The sequence below is a fragment of the Bidens hawaiensis genome, unplaced genomic scaffold (assembly GCF_021521415.1).
Source record: "Bidens hawaiensis isolate Kalapana, Puna unplaced genomic scaffold, B.hawaiensis_p1.1 tig00077159_1, whole genome shotgun sequence".
NCBI lineage: Eukaryota > Viridiplantae > Streptophyta > Magnoliopsida > Asterales > Asteraceae > Bidens > Bidens hawaiensis.
Window position 1 is genome coordinate 12,769 of NW_027503295.1, and position 14,343 is coordinate 27,111.

Consider the following 14,343-nt stretch of genomic DNA (forward strand, 5'->3'; position numbering starts at 1 on the left):
TTACTCGGTATTGAGCCATCATCACGAGCATCTAAGGCTTATATTTAGTTTTTTTATGTTAATTACGTTCATAGATTGGTTTTAAGAAAGGCGTTTTAAATATGAATTGGTTTTAAGACAGGCGTTTTAAAGATGATTTTAATTTAATTCTGACATATTAATATTTTTTTATTTTGATTTGTGATTATTTAGTAGGCAATATGGCCTCACAGGGGAGATTATTGTCTCACCGAATAATATTTCAAGATGTCGTTTCGTTCCTTCGAAACAATGATGTGGATACTACTTATGTTAACCTAAAAAGAAATATTACAAAGTCTTTTGCATAATGTATATAATTTTTTATATTATTAAAGCTAATTTTTATATTCTTTTATGTATTTACTTGCCCGTGTATTTGGACGGGTTCTAATCTAGTTAATATAAATATAATGAAGAATATGGAGTTAGTTATGGAAAGTCAACACCAATATGATACATTTATAACAAAATATTCATTGATATGAATTTATTTTAAAATGGTAATAAATTTTAAATTTAAGTGAACTAAATAAAACATATTATTTATTATTGATTATTTTTTAATAAATTTTACGTCAAGTAAAAAATAACAGTCAGTAAAGAATTCACAAAATAGTAACCAAATTTCACACAATCTATTATTGAGCTTCGTATATTTAGTTGATCCGCAAAATTGTTGGCGTTCTACCACTAGATCATCAAGTTTAGTGTCTGCTGCATTCACAAACTGAAAAAAAGTAAATAAAAGAATTCAAATATTTTAAAGTGTTAACAAAAACTAATCTGTCTCATTTTGACATTTCACCCAATCCGTCCACTTCATTGAAACCTCTAAGCTTGTAAATGAACCAGACGCTTAGTAAACCAGCATACAAGAAGTGTGCTTAGTTAACTGAACGGACGTGAACACGTTTATCGTATAAGTTAATTTATGTTAGTTGGAATATTTTAGGGATATTTGAAATGAATAAGTTAATTTGTGTTAGTTGGAACATTACAAGCTCATATATCTTGTGATCCTACAGCAATCCTGCGATCCAGTGGTTCAATTCCTCTGCTGTCCTTTTATATTTATTTACGTTTTTAGGGTTCCTATTGCACTCACCCCCCTAGGTCACCGCCGTCATTCTCTTCCGATCTATCAAACCGTCGTGTACAGGTACATCCAATTTATCATTTTCAAATTCACGTTTTATGCATTTGTATCCGTGTTTTCTTTACTTATTATGTTAATTGAAATGCACTCGTTGATCGATTCAGTGGTATCAACACACACGCGAACGTGTCTCCGTATGTCAATTTTAATTAATCTGATCTTAGGCATTTCTCCAGTTTTTTTTTTATAAATTAGTTTAGGGTTTTGTTGGTGCTTGCAATTGTAGTTTGTTGAATTGAATTGACTTGTTAGTAATTACTGTTTTTTTTTTTTTTTATTATTAATTTTCAGGTGCGGTTAATCAGTTTTGAAACCTAGGTTAACCTGTTGTTAAAGAAGAAAATGGCTTCTTTTGCTCAGATCCATTTGCCTCATGTTTCCGGAAATTACCATCGTGTTCATGCTAGGGACATTTCTAGTCTCCATTTACCCAACTTTTCCGATAAAAAGCAGCCGTGTGAACCCTCACTCAACATTATGTTTTCATCTCTGAAACCAAAGGATGTTAAACCTAATTTAGTGGATGGCTTTCACCCGCTTCTCTGTGGTGGAGGCGGTAGTGTTGGTGGTTCTGGCATCGGTCATTGCGGTGGCGGTGGCGGCGGCGGTGGTGCTAGTGGAAGTTCTGGTTATGACAATTTAGGGCTGATTGGGCTTCTTCTTAGCGGGTGGAGATCGCGGGTCGCCGCTGATCCTCAGTTCCCGTTCAAGGTGTTAATGGAGGAAGTGGTGGGCGTGAGTTCGGCCGTCCTTGGTGACATGGCATCTCGCCCGAACTTTGGGCTAAACGAGCTTGATTTTGTGTTTTCAACGCTCGTTGTCGGGTCCATTGTCAATTTCCTTCTTATGTATCTATTAGCACCGACCATGGCATCTTCATCAGCGGCTCTTCCTTCAATCTTTGCCAGTTGCCCAGCGGGCCATATGTTTGAGCCCGGTTCGTTTACCCTTGTGAACCGTTTGGGAACACTTGTGTACAAAGGAGCTGTTTTTGCAGCAGTTGGTTTAGCAGCCGGGTTAGTGGGGACTGCTATTTCAAACGGGTTGGTCAAGATGAGGAAGAAGATGGATCCTAACTTTGAGCCACCTAACAAACCACCACCGACGCTTTTAAATGCTATGACTTGGGCTCTTCATATGGGTGTGAGCAGTAATTTAAGGTATCAGGCATTGAATGGGATTGAGTTTGTGTTAGCTAAGTGGCTGCCACCTGTCTTGTTTAAAAGCTCAGTGATTGGATTGAGGATGGCTAATAATGTTCTTGGTGGGATGTCGTTTGTGATGTTGGCGAGGATAACCGGATCGCAGAGCTCGGGTGAAGAAAAGAAGGCAGAGAAGGTAGATAATCATCTTGATTAAGATGATTGTAGTCGACTTAAGTGAAGCGTGTTTGAGTGGTATGCAACATGTCTTTTTTTTTTCTTTATCTATCTATAAAATAAAATAAAGCTAGGGTTGATGGAGTTGAATGGTTTTTGACTTATTTTAGCTTTGGCATTATCAGCTTAGTTTTTGGTGGTTTTTAAATGATCAGTAGACTCAGTTTAGAGTTCAGTAGTATGAATGATTGTGGGCTTGCTTTGCTCTCTTTGCATTATGATATCTGCTGGATGTAGAATGTTTCTTTCTCTTATGGATTTAAATGTCATTTTGTGTACAAGTTTTTGAGCAATTTATAATGGTTGATGAGCGGCAAAGGAGACTAGAGAGGTCCCGCACCGACATAAAAACTGCATGATTGCCTAGTGGCCAAGTTCCAAGGCAATCATCTACTTAAAACTAGAGATGCTAATGGTCCAGTTTGGCCGGTTTTGACAAAAAAATTTAGCCGAACCACCCAACCTGCAGAGTTGGGTGGGTTGGCCTGGACTGGCTGGTTTGAATGTGTAAACGTTTTTTTTTTTTCATAATTTAATGAATGCCTTGCTTAAAATAATACCCGGAACTTTAAATAATCTGATGGTGTATTAGTCTGCCTTTTTGAAGAATGGAGAAGTTTTGGCCTGCCACAGGCCCACAAGCTACGAAATGTCACTAAATAAAAGGTTTTCAAATAGAAAAATTATTATGATTTCATTTTAGTCAAAAGTTTTTTTTTTTTTTTTTTTTTTTGTTTTTTTTGTTTTTTGGGTATTTTCGGAGTATAAAGGTTAATTACCTTTATTTGTAAAAGGTGTAAATAACTAAAAGACAGAGTTTCGAATCACAAATTACTCTCTCTTGCAAACTAAATACGACAATGGCATTTAAAAATATAATCAAACAATGTAAAAATAATTGTAATAAAATATTACATGCCTCTTGTTTTTTAAAAATGTGCCTACTCTTCGCCTTTGTTTAGATAACGCCCGATTGATACAAAGATTGCATAGAGTAACGTCTTAAGCTGCGGGTGAGACGTGTGTCTCATGTTCATGACAACTTTTTTTTTGTGTTAGATGTGTTGTATATTATCGGGTAGGGTAATTGAAATTCAAAGAAAACTTTAGATTAGGATAGATCAATGGCTCATTTTCGGATACAGATACATCACTTAAAATAAACCGTAGGGCTACGATAACCAACCGGGGATACAAGTTCACCACCTCGGTCAAGAAACCGTGTCTAAGAACACCACTTGATAATTGAGATGCCAAAATCGAGCTAGCAAAGAACAATCAAGTTAACCCAAAAATACATCGAGATAAATCAATATAATTCATTTTCAACATAAACTCACTCATCCTCATTAACGTTGCATAGAGAAGACAAACAAACCGATCCACTAATCACTAACCCATGATCTTCGCTACTTAAATGATGGGGAAAAAAATAATACGTGCATGAAAATAGAAACATAAGCAAAGATAGTAAACAAATGAATAAAGTAAGGGATGTGATCCTCCCACACCACCCCCACATGCCTATACGGCTTGTATAGGCCTATACGGCCGTATAAGGTACACATGCTTGACAAGGGGGAAAAACAGCTTTTTGCAGCCTATGCGGCATATACGACCGTATAGGCATTAAATGTCTCGTATTGCATTCAGACAACCCATAAAAGCTATACGATCGTATAGGGCTATACGACCGTATAGAAAATAAAAGCTATACGGTCGTATAGGGCTATAAGACCGTATAGAAAACATTTGCAGAAACATTCAGACTGCCTTAATCGCTGCCGGAAAACGAGTTAAAAAAAACCTCAAATTTTGGGGTGCATTTTTATTCTAATGTATGTTGACTAAATGTTAAAAAAACCTCAAATTTTTATTATATGTAAGCAACAAATATGTCTAGACAGTCTTGAGCTTTTGACGAGCTAAGCTTGAGCTCAACATTTAAATCCTTTAAGATAAATGAACCAAATACGACCCGTATAAATCACATATATTGTATATATGGTCATCATTTTTTTTTAAAAAAAAGTGTCTATAAACGAGCCAAATACGACCCGTATAAATCACATATATTGTATATATGGTCATCATTTAAAAAAAAAATGTCTATACGGCCGTATAGGCCTATACGACCCGTATGGGCCTATACGAAGCACAATAAACGATGACAGACAACCTTTGACACGATTCAGGTCCTATACGACCGTATAGCCCTATACAAGCCGTATAGGACAAAAAATGGTGTATGAAGATCTAGGGTGATGTGGGAGGATCCCTTGCCTAAAGTAAACATGTATAAAAAAGGTAAAACAAATGAACGGGAAGGATCATGGGAGATTCATTCCAACTTCAACTTAGGCTTTGTAAACGGATTCGGGTCAAATGGACCCAAACGCTTCCCGGTTCTTTTGATATAATGGCTAGGATCCGTTTGCAGTTGGCACAAGAGACGTCTATCATATTTGTATGGGAAGCTTTTTAAGATGTACACCATACATTTAGGCTGTTTGTACATCAAACCACATATAAGGTTCAAAATTTGTCACTAGAAGGAACATTTAAAAGGCCGTAGACAAATCTAAGCTGATAAGATAAAACTAAGTAAAAAACGTGGTTTGCTATGTGATTGTCTATGCGGCCATCGATATGTAGAAACAATCACAAGTAGCAAGGCCGGCCATGGCATATGGCAGGGTAGTCGACGGCAATAGGCCCGACTACCCGCTAGGCCCGGAATTTTTTTTAAAAATTATATGCATTTTTATGAAAAACTATATGTATACTTAATGTTTTAACTCAATTACATAACAACTAACTTGGTCTAGTGACAAAGGGGTATGATTTTCAACCAGAAGGTTGTAGGTTTTAGTCTCATTTGAGACATGTTTTAGCCTATTTTTATACATTAGTTTTTTAAACAACCCAAATCATAAACAATGAAGGCAATTTTAAAAATTAATTTGTTTAAACCCAACAAAATACTCTTTTCACATTAGGCACAAAAAAATTTTCGCCTTTGGTCAAATTTATTTTTTTCAATTCTCGGAGCCGGCCGTTACTTGAACTTGAGTGAAAGTGCAAAACCACTTGGCATTCGATGATGTCCTCTTCAGTTCTGTAGCCTGAAACACAATATTGTAAAGCGAATAACATGCAAGCACCTGAATCGGTCGTCCATCACAGAAACAGACTCAAGCCTACCTCCACATGGAAGAGGGGTGGCATTCCTTCGGAAACTTAATTAATCCGTTTGTAGTTTCCTTCCACAACATCTAATATCTATCTATCTCTTTTGTTTATCAGAAAGCTAGTTTTAAGTTATAAAACACAGAAAATGTATTAGTAGTAGTAGGTAGATGGAGCTAGTTTCGTCAAACCAAATCAATTAGAATTAGAATTAGAATTTAATTATAATTCCACTCTCTCGCTCTCTGTTTGTTTTTATTGGTTGTTGACAGACAGTCCAATCCAATCGAACAGAACAACAGCTGATGATGAAATTTGCGCCTTTGGTAGAGGTAGAAGAAGGAGAAACTAGTAGCAGGAGGTTGAGTGCCAATTATCGGAAAGCTGCGGCTCTCGTTGATCTTGTAAGTTTCATTTAAGTAATCCATCACTTACCTTCTATTTTTAGGATTCATTTCAGGACAAAAGAATGTTTTTTTTATGCATTGAAATCAATCTAATTCTATGCTGCTCACTGTTTTGTTATGTCACCGACCCAGGACCACACAACCCTTTTCTTTTCTCACACATGGCAACATTTGTTTTGGTTGCTGATTTAATGTTATTTCCCTTTTTGTTTTCTAACAATTCATTTCACATATAATATGCTTTTTTTTTTCTAATAACGTGTAATATTTAACTTAAAAAAAAAAATCTGAAAACACAACCTTGTTTATTATTATTCTTTCTTTTTTTATGAACATTTCGATATGGATTTTACTAAATTGGAGTTCTTTTAAGGGTTCGTAACATTTCTTTTAGTCAATACTTATGCATAATTTATTAGGTTCAAAATAAAGTTATTTTTAATATTTGTAACATTTTTTTATAAAATAGAAAATACTCATAAACTATATAAGCTGGTTTATGTGTAGGTAGAACAAAGAGAGATTAAATTTTAATAAAGGTTGGGTCACTAATGTGGATGGTTGATATATTGGGTTCTAGTGGTGATCAGCCAACGGTTTAATAATTAAACCCGGTTTTAATTGTTTCATAATTATTATTCAAACTAGACAGAATTACAAATTTTGTCCTTTAAAATAAGACGAATTACGGTTCGTGTCCTTTTCTAAGTTTCCTTGCAGGCGGTGTACTTTAAACATTTTTTTCCTGCACGTTATGTCCTTTACGCTAACTGGGTTAGAAAAACTCAGTTAAATACCCTCACGTGAGGCGCATGTGAGGGTATTTTTGTCTTTTCGTCTTTCTGACTCCATACTCTTTCCACTGTTCCTCTTTCTCTCTCTAATCTAAACCACCGGAAAGCTGCTCTGCTTTCTCCGGTGATAACTAACTCCGGTAATCCTTTCCGGATATTAATTCGTGACTTCAGCAATCATTATTCTTCATACTCACGGACTGGATCCTCGATACGGTGTTATCACCTGCCCCCATCCAACCTCCGGCAACCACTGCCTTTTTTGCAACCAGCCACCACCACCGTTCACCGCCATATCCACCTCCCCTTTCACCAAATCCGCTACCACCACCGTTCACCGCTAAATCGAACACAAGTCAGATGTTAATTTCATGATTTTCGCCATATCCACCTCCCCTTTAACCCAGATCCAGTTTACCCATCCAATAACAATAAATTCTTTCTTTTTCAACTTTTACCCTTAAAAATCTCAAACCCAGATCCACAAACCCAGATCCAGTTAACCCCGCTGCCGCCACCCGAACCCGACCCATCCAGATGTAGCGAGATGTAGCGAACAAGAAGGATAGTTGCAGTTAATTAGGGTTTCGTCTTCCTCGCCGGAGAAGGTGACCGGAGATGGTGCCGGATTTAAGAAGAAAGGGAGTTGATGATGAATTACAAATCCGGTCAAAATCCAAACTTCCGGTACTGTCTTCGGTCATCAAAACAGCTCTCAAGAAATCGATGAAGTTGGGAGGTACAAATAAGATGAACAGGGGCAACAGTTTTAAGTGTTTGATGGTGCTGGTGGCGAAGCTATGGTGGCGGTGGTGATGGTGTTTGAGGAGTGGTTGTGATATGGTGATGGTGTGGTAGAACATAGAGAGAGAAGGATGAGAGAAGGAAGTGGTTGTGGTATGTGGTATGATGATGGTGTGGTGATGGTGGTGGCTTAGAGAGAGAAAGAAGAGAGAAAGGAGGAGAAGGTGTTATCAATTTGCAGGTACAGATGAAAAGACAAAAATACCCTCACATGCGCCTCACGTGAGGGTATTTAACTGAGTTTTTCTAACCCAGTTAGCGTAAAGGACATAACGTGCAGGAAAAAAATGTTTAAAGTACACCGCCTGCAAGGAAACTTAGAAAAGGACACGAACCGTAATTCGTCTTATTTTAAAGGACAAAATTTGTAATTCTGTCTTCAAATTAATAATAAAAAAGAAAACGCAACGGAATATTAAATCGAGTAATCACCAAAAACGGAACCGTACAGGATCCGGTTACAAACAATACGAGTACGAGTAATAATATACGATATATTGTTAGCTACCGATGAAATAAATAATACCTCGGTTAATGATTAACCGGTTGAGACACCGAGGTTCAACGAACAACGCTAGGTGACGAACCGAAACAAACAGATTGCGGCAGCGGCGGTGCACAGTGGCAGCAGCGGAGGACGGCACGTCGTTGTCCGGTGGTGATCGTCGCTTGTGTAGAAGATGGCTTTTGGCTTGCGGCAGTTAACGAGTATGCAGTGAATCTTAGTTTTGGTTGGCGGCTCCTTTTGCTATCTCCAAGAAAGTGGGATTCTTGGTTTATATTAATTATCGATACATAATTTCATACGTAAGATTATATGTGTGTATATATATATATATATAATCTTTAGTTATCCCTAATAAATATTAATCGGGCCTAAAGTTCAACTTGGTCCAACTTTCGTTTAAAGCCTACACAAGTTCATTTAGCTAGTAAATAAACTATATTATTATTTAGGAAAATTGGTTTTTATTGGTCCAAACTATTTTATTTTTGCCGGTGCTGGTCCCAACTATCATTTTAGCTGGCAACGGTCCCAACTTTCACATACGTTGAATCCACCAGTCCGCGACTAACGGAGTACTAACTTCGTTAGGTAAAATCTGATGTGTCGTCCTAGTTGTCAAAATCAGATGACATGGGCATCCTACATGGACCGGCTGTGTATTATAACCAACGTTTTATACTTAAACATTATACAAACATAAATTCCCAAATTATACAACCCTAAATCCTCAAATTCTCTCTAACTCAAGAACCCTAATTCACTTTTTAGAGATGTTTACCCAACAAACACAGGCGGGGAGGTCAGTCTGAAACCGTTCCGACCCAACAAACACCAGTCTGAAACCGTCCCGACCCAACAAACACAGGCTGACTGACCTCCCCGCCCGTGTTTGTTGGGTAAACATCTCTTAAAAGTGAATTAGGGTTCTTGAGTTAGAGAGGATTTGGGGATTTAGGGTTGTATAATTTGGGAATTTATGTTAGTATAATGTTTAAGTATAAAATGTTGGTTATAATACACAGCCAGTCCACGTAGGATGCCCATGTCATCTGATTTTGACAACTAGGACGACACATCAGATTTTGCCTAACGGAGTTAGTACTCCGTTAGTACTCCGTTAGTACTCCGTTAGTCGCGGACTGGTGGATTCAACGTATGTGAAAGTTGGGACCGTTGCCAGCCAAAATGATAGTTGGGACCAGCGCCGGCAAAAATAAAATAGTTGAGACCAATAAAAACCAATTTTCCTATTATTTATAACTATTATAAATAATAATTCTGTCATAACTATATTCGTCATTTACCGGTTAAACAACTTAAGCGGATTTTAGTTCGTTGCCCAAGGTGTAACTCTAACGGGACACAACCCAGTCGGCCGCGTTGACTTAACCGAGCCGGTCCATAATTCCAACAGTCTCCCACTTGGACGGTTTCCGATTAAGTTGATCAACGCTGACAGCCAGCGGTGCTCTAGCTACACATGGCTGCCCCCAACAGGTTATGACATTTTAAATTCATTAACCAAAGGATCTTGGAATACACTATTGCAAGATAATGAACTTATAGTAATCGTTGTCATCTATCCTTTCCGTATAAGACATCAATTGAACAATGAGACATGGATCCGATCAATCTCATATGGCGTTCAATCATTATCGTTTTCGTTCTCGAGTCAAAGTGGTCCAATCAAACACACAGTAAGTTTGGGTGAGGCCTCACACTTTACCTGTTTAAATCAATGAAGGCGCCAAGATGTCTAACTGTTACATATCATGTAAGAGTACATAATCCCTTCTTGATTACATACAACTCCCACTGAACTTCTGAATACTCCCAACCAATGCCTTTATGACTGGCAGTTACGCGACTGCGGTTGACACTGATCAAAGAATACCTTTAGTAAACGAAAGTTTTGATATGTACCTCAGGTCTAAGGATACTAAATGAGCATACCAATATCAAATGCATCTTATGACTAAGATCCATGAAGATGATTTGATGCGAGTTACATCCAACGTCATTCATAATGAGGTATGTGAGTTTGGAAGTCAACCCTTTGAGTCCAAAGTCAGAATAGTCTTAATTCAGAATCGCTCCCACGAGTCTGACCGACTACGGATAATTTAGAATACAATATTCATGGATTAAACGTATTAAAATGAACACAGTTATAATATTCAACGTTTGCATTTAACCATTAAATCAAAAGAGAACTCGAAAGTATAAGTGTTTAAATGTTCATACATCCAAATACTAAATCAAAACAAATTACTAGCTAATCTAAGACCGATAGCATTCATGTGATGGTCATACTTATCCTGAGTCATCGGCTTAGTGAAGGGGTCTGCTAGGTTTTGATATGTGTCTACTTTGCTTATTGTGATGTCACCTCGTTCCAGTATCTCCCGTATGAGGTGGAACTTCCTTAGAATGTGCTTGGCTCTGTGATGAGATCTGGGCTCTTTGGCCTGAGCAATAGCACCTGTGTTATCACAGAACACCTCAATTGGTTTGCGAATACTCGGAACCGCATCGAGATTAGTGATGAACTTCTTCATCCAAGCAGCTTCCTTAGCAGCATCTGATGCAGCTATGTATTCAGACTCAGTGGTGGAATCTGCCACCACACTCTACTTGGAGCTCTTCCAGTAAATAGCTCCTCCATTGAGAGTGAATACAAATCCTGATTGTGAGCGAGAATCATCTCGGTCAGTCTAGAAGCTAGCGTTAGTGTAACACCTTACAGTGAGCTCCTCTTCCACTCCTCCAAACACCAAGAACATGTCTTTGGTCCTTTTCAGGTACCTCAAGATGTTCTTTACTGCAGTCCAATGGGCAACGCCATGACTCTGCTGAAAACGGCTAGTCATGCTTAAAGCATACGAGACGTCAGGTCTAGTGCATAACATAGCATACATGATAGAGCCGATCGCTGAAGCATATGGAATTGCTTGCATGTGCTTTGTTTCAATGTCCATTGCCGGAGATTACAATTTGCTTAACACGGTTCCTTTAGCAATGGGAACGGCTCCTTTCTTGGAGTTGTCCATTGAGAAGCGTGCCATGACCTTGTCAATATATGTACTTTGACTTAGCCCTAGAAGCCGCTTAAACCTATCTCGGTAGATCTTGATTCCCAGAATATAAGCGGCTTCACCAAGATCTTTCATTGCAAAACAAGATTCCAACCAGTGCTTAACTTCCTTAAGCATAGGAATGTTGTTTCCAATGATCAGTATATCATCCACATACAAGATGAGGAATGATATAGTGCTCCCACTAGACTTTCTGTAAACACAAGGCTCATCTTCATTTTTGACAAAACCAAAGTCTTTGATTTTCTCATCAAAGTGAAGATTCCAGCTTCGAAATGCTTGCTTAAGTCCATAAATGGACTTGTTCAATTTGAAAACCCTATTAGGATATTTAGGATCGACAAAACCTTCAGGCTGAACCACATAAACATCTTCAAAAATATGTCCATTAAGAAAAGCGGTTTTGACATCCATTTGCCATATCTCGTAGTCATAGTACGCAGCTATAACAAGTATTATCCTTATTGACTTAGTCATAGCAACGAGCGAAAAAGTTTCATCACTCAACCTCTTGAGTTTGAGTAAAACCTTTCGCGACTAGCCGTGCTTTATAGGTTTGCCCATTTCCATGCATGTCGGTTTTTTTTAAATCCATTTGCTCCCTACTGCCAACCAATGAGGGGGGGGGGGGTAGCTCAACTAAGTTCCAAACTTGGTTATCATGCATAGATTGCATCTCGGCGTTCATGGCATCTCACCATTTCTCAGATTCTGGATCCAAGATTGCAGATTTGTAGTTAGCAGGTTCGTCATTAGACTCAGCTACTAATAAGACTTCGGGACCATCTAAATGCCATAGGTATCTAGAATTTGATACGGGAGTCCTACCACTTCTGCCAACGCTCGTGTTCACATCTGATGTATCAGCAACAACAACTTGTTGGTAAGACCCTCTAACTTCCTCAACGGTTGTTTGTGTTTCTTGAATTTCTTCAAGATCGACAATGTTATCTCCAGTTCCTCGATCGAGAATTCTTTCTTGAGGAAGTGGCCTTTCCTCTTGATAGAAATCGAATTTGTATCAGGATGAAAGAAATAATAACCGCTTTGGTTATAGTATCCGACGAAAACAACTTTTACGCCGCGTGGATCGAGCTTATTATCAGATTCATTTGTGATATAAGCATCACATCCCCATACTCTAAGGAAAGACAAGTTGGGCTTTCACCCATGCCATATCTCATATGGGGTTTTGTCTACCTTCTTAGTTGGAGCCAGATTGACAATGCGGGTAGCGGTCATAAGGGCATAACCCCAAAAGGAGTGAGGCAAGTTGGTTCTACACATCATCGATCGAACCATGTTTAGAAAAGTTCGATTCTTCCTCTCGCTCACGCCATTATGTTGGGGTGTGCCATGTGGAGTGAGCTGTGAAACAATTCCACGCTCTTTTAGATGAGCAATGAACTCTGAGCTGAGATATTCTCCACCTCTATCTGATCGAAGCTTCTTAATGGTTTTACTAAGTTAATTTCCACTTCGTTCTGAAACTCTTTGAACTTTTCAAAAGTTTCATGCTTGTGTTTCATAAGATACAAATAAGCATATCGACTATAATCGTCGATAAAAGAAACGAAGTATCTTTCATGGTTTCTAGACATAGTTCTGAAAGGCCCATACACATCATCATGTATGAGTCCCAACAAATCATTTGCCCGTTCATTCTTATGAGTGAAGGAGTCCTTGGCGAGTTTGCCAGCTAAGAAAGATTCACACTCGTCAAAAGAGTCCAGTCATGTGGATATAAGAATCCCTTCGGATTGGAGTCTTCTAACCCGTGCCTTGCTTATGTGGCCAAGTCGGCAATGCCATAAAAACGTATCATTGATGCCAGATTTGATACGTTTAGAAAGATTAAATACATTATTGTTAATTTGAACATCAATCTCATAAATACCATTTCGAGGTTTAGCCTCAAAATAAAAGATATCATTCAAGTATGCAGAAATAGCAATACCATTAAAAGCGTACTTAAAACCTTGTTCAAAAAGTAAAGAAACCGAAATAATGTTCCTGGTCAAACCAGGTGCAAACAAACAATTATTCAAAGTAACTACAAGGCCAGACGGACAAGCAAAATGATACGTGACAGTTGCAAGAACTGAGACTCTCTTCCCATCACCAACGATGAGTTCCATGCTGCCTTGTTTCAGTTTCTTCTAGTTTTCAGGCTCCTGCAAGACATTAGCGATGTGGTACCCTTTTCTGGTATCAAATACCCATGTGTTGCTAGAAACAGTGAAAAGTTCAATAACGTATATGGAAATACCTTTAGAGGAGCCTTCACCATTTGCCCTCCTCTTGGCTAGCTCAGCTAGATGCTCTGGCAGTTACGCATCCAATGCCCCATCTTGTTGCACTTTTAGCACTGGCGCTCTTCAGGAGGCGGCAGCGGTACCTTTGCAACATTCCTGTTAGTGTTGGTGGCATGCTTGGCATCAACAGTAACCTTCTTCTTGCCTTTACCGTTATAACCCCGGTTCTTGGGTTTAGGCTTCTTGACACCAGCAGATTGAACCAACATAACTTGATTAGTTTTAGTAGGAATGTTCATCTCAGCCGTCTTGAGCATACCATGAAGCTCCGGCACTGTCTTCACCCAGCCATTCATGTTAAAATTCATTACGAACTGGTAGTAAGAGCTGGGAAAAGAGTTCAAGATGAAATCCGCTGCCATTTCATCTGACAGGGGATAATCAAGTTTCTTCAGTTGGTCGATGTACCCTTTCATCTTGACGACATACGCACTAACAGGGGATCCATGTTCCATCTTGCAGCTGATAAGCTGTTTCATGGTGTCAAAACGTTCTTGACGGGCTTGTTTCTGAAACATGCCATTGAGTTGCTCAAGCATCTCATAGGCACCAAGATCTTCTAAGCATTTAGCTAGCTCAGATGACATGGTGGCTAGCATAATGCAAGCGACTTCAGAGGAGTCGTCATTATGCTTCTCAAGAACCTTTCTGGTAGCAGCTGTATTGTTTTCAGGC

The 14,343-nt window shown here is 38.6% G+C and overlaps 1 pseudogene; it reads left to right on the top strand.

Annotated features, from left to right (window-relative positions):
* Positions 1–1,475: 1,475 nt before the first annotated feature.
* Positions 1,476–2,806, top strand: LOC143606785 (protein RETICULATA-RELATED 3, chloroplastic pseudogene; annotated as a pseudogene).
* Positions 2,807–14,343: the final 11,537 nt, after the last annotated feature.